General features: G+C 32.3%; 1 long non-coding RNA gene across 1 annotated transcript; it reads right to left on the bottom strand.

The window, feature by feature from the left end:
- Nucleotides 2,474-3,225, bottom strand: LOC110266667. The gene is made up of 3 exons (XR_002354142.1): nucleotides 3,115-3,225; nucleotides 2,660-2,803; nucleotides 2,474-2,564 (listed from the first exon to the last, which is right to left on the bottom strand). It is a non-coding gene; the product is annotated as an uncharacterized LOC110266667 (long non-coding RNA).

Genomic DNA, 3,524 nt, shown 5'->3' with positions numbered 1-3,524 from the left:
TATTTTTTAATATCAAAATTTAAAATTATAAATTAAAACAAAAAAAACTTTAATATATGTCATCTGTACTCATTTCATATATTTATTTAATCATTAATTTAATCAAAATCTCTAAAATAAGTCTTTGTTCAGCATGAATATCCCAGAATTTCATTCTATTATTAAATTATATTCAAAAGACAAGAAGAAAAATTTAGTTAAATATGACTAATAGAATAAGTATGAAAAGAGGTTCAGTTCAGTTCTTCGTTAATGGATATTCTGATCTAACTCCAAAGTCTATATTACATGAACTAAGCCATAGCAATTTTAGAAGAACTAAATTAGAGTTAGAATCATAGAAAAATGATAATTGATATTGAAATTATTAAGTAAATAACAACTATAGAGTAAACCATATTACTCCAATTAGCTATAACTGAACAAATCTAAAAATTGTTCTTGAGAAGAGAACATAGAAAAAAGAAAGAAAAATACTGAACCAAAACTTTTAGTACTTTTTTGGATCAATAACAACCAAGATAATCATTATAATCATCGTGAAAAAAAACTTTCATCTAGGAAAAACCTTCACCGAATTCACAAACTCTGCATTGGAAATCGTGGAATCCTCGAATTGGTTCGCATCATCTTGTTCGGCTGGGGCAAGGAGGTTAAGATCTATGAAACTCTCTCTTCCAAGCTTTGAGGAACTAGTGGTGGCAACCAAAGACAAGTACGACGAGGACCACCAATGCTGTTCCCTCCAACAAAGCAGAGGGAATTATAAGAGATAATCATTGGTTAATATTTATATGCATAAGAAAAATTGGTGAAGAGTGAATTGCAACAAATTTTCCATTTTAGCATTTTTCGAGTAACTAAATATTTTAATCATAGATAAGCCTAACAATATTTTTAATAAATTAAATAATATATCTCTGGATTAAATTTTGTTAATGACGAACAAACCCATTTCATATTCTAAATTAACTCACAATCTATAGTTATATGGCAAGTATTAGTATAAAGAGGGAAAACTTGTGAACAATTGAATGATTTTCAAGGAGTATCCAAAAGAAACTCTAATAATTAAGACAGCAAAAAAAATTATGCACTTTTCCATGAGTTCCCTGATATAATGTCCAGCATTACTAGTTGGCTTATTTACCGTCCATCATTTAGGATTCATGTTTCACAAAAAGTTAAATCTCATGTATGATATGCATATGGTTAACTTATCCTATTAATAGGCGACCAGGGTCAACGGATTGGAACATTGTTGGTAATATTATTTCTAGATCTATGTAAATAATGCATTTGGTGGAGCTCAAATGCTTGGGCAGCCCTTAATTTTTAGGTATAACTTCCCTCAAAATTTTATTTTAACATGTAAACTTGGCATGTTTCATTCTTCTCCCTACTGATTACACACAGAAGACATTAAAATCTTAAAGGTACCTTAGAGGGATGAGGCAAGAAAGTATCACCAGAAATTAAGCAAAACTCTGGTGTGGAACTTTTTCTCCTGTTTACATGCAAGTATCCAAAACAAATGATGATGAAACCTAGAAAAAATCACATCTATACTGGTTTCTACTTTCAGATAAGATGTCGAGCATTCACAATCGTTGTGTTTCATTAATTTACAAAACTGAAGGGAGAATATAGTTTACATACCTATAACTAGCTGTCTCAATATAATGTGTCTCTAGTACAGTAGGAAGTGAAGGGTTTTCATAACCATTTCTTCCCATACTTTCCACATCTACTTTGTTTACCAAATTCGGTGTTGCAACCAAGTCATGTAACTAACACAAAATAAACACAAATCTTATATTCATATTAGAACCAGTAGCACATTGACTTATAAAAAATAAACACAAATCTTATATTCATACTAGACAGCTAAATGCACTAAAAGAAATCAAATCCAAAGCAAATGTTAATTTAGCTTTTGAAAAGAAGATTATAAAGACTAACTGTGACTGATTTTTTCATTTACTTTATGACTCTTCCACAATATGGTGAGTTATTTCTTCATTAACAACAACTTTTTCAGATTCCAAAGATACTGGAATCAATTCACCAATATCAGAATCAACATCAACATTATCAGAATGAACACCTGCAGCAAGGCTGTTTGCTGCTTTATCTACATCCACAACATGGTGAGCCATTTCTTCATCATCAACAACTTGTTCAGGTTCTAAAGAAGTGGACACTGATATCACAATCATATTTTGAAAAAACAGGACCAAAATTGATATATTAAGCAAATAAACCACTATTAGTCTTCTTGAGACAGATACCAAAGAAGAAGGATATTGTGGTACCTACCGCATGAGCAATTCTTAATAGGACTTCATGTGAAGCTCTGCCAGTAAGAACTTTCTTCAAAGCATAAAAATGGTACAACAAGATGAATTCACCAAAGCATAAAAATGGTACAACAAGACTGAAATGCCAAATGAATATCCATAATTCTCACTATAATACAGGACTAAACAGTTAACAGAGAAAGCCAAAGAACAATACCATTCCAGAATGCACTGAAAATGAAACTCATGCTTGCAACTTGTCACCTACAGGAAGGGTGAAAGAAACCAGCATGATCAAAAGAGTCAAACAAAAGTCATCCAAAGAAATGAACACATGATAAAAAAAATTAGGGTCATACGGTGGAAGGATCACTGTCACAGAAGACTTCAAGACAGATGCTGCCAGAATTGTCACAAGCATCCTGAATTTAACCCTCCACAGAAGCAGCAACTGAAGTCAAATGCACCTCAGACTTACCGCTATCTTTAATTCCAGGAGATCCCTACAAAAACAACACCATCCAAAAAATCCCCAAAATTAGAACACAACTAATAAAAAAATGACACATAAAGCTACCCCTCCCTCAAAATAGATTAAACATCAGATAAGAATTACGAATAAGCAACCGCACCAGCACACAACATAGCAATCTCAAATTCAAATGAATCAAATAATTCTCAGAAGTAATCGAATCAAATTGAGGATCGGAGTTGAATTCTAAACAGTAAACTTGTTAAGACAAGTAACAAATGTTCTTATTTTTGTTTGCAACCAAATAATCAGGGAAATTAGGAAAATCTAATATAGTGTTACCTCCATAACGAATTTCGAGCAAGATTATTGGATGCCGATGCTGCTAAATCGAGATGCAAGTAAGAGAAACCCTAGCTGCTTCCACCGAATTACAAAGAGAGAGAGAGTATTATTCTGCCAAAACTTAAAATCTACTAGCATGAAACAAAACAGCTTCAATGATCAATCATTGTGTCTTCCCTGCCTCGTTTCCAATACTCCTTTATCAACACAAATGAAAAATAATAAAAAAAAATAGAACAAGAGGGGATACCAGTGAAAAGTTGTAACAGAACTGAGGAGGCGAGACAGAGAAGAAATTTATTGTTAACAAAGAAGAAATATCATCAAATTAATAGGGAAGAAGAAGAAAAAGAAGTACCAGCGGTAGTTCAAAGGAGAAATTGGAGTGAGAGAAAGCATCATTGAAG

Source organism: Arachis ipaensis, chromosome B09, assembly GCF_000816755.2.
Source record: "Arachis ipaensis cultivar K30076 chromosome B09, Araip1.1, whole genome shotgun sequence".
NCBI classification, from domain to species: Eukaryota; Viridiplantae; Streptophyta; class Magnoliopsida; order Fabales; family Fabaceae; genus Arachis; species Arachis ipaensis.
The sequence above is the reverse complement of the archived record's forward strand: the minus strand, read 5'-3'. Positions and strand labels throughout refer to the sequence as shown.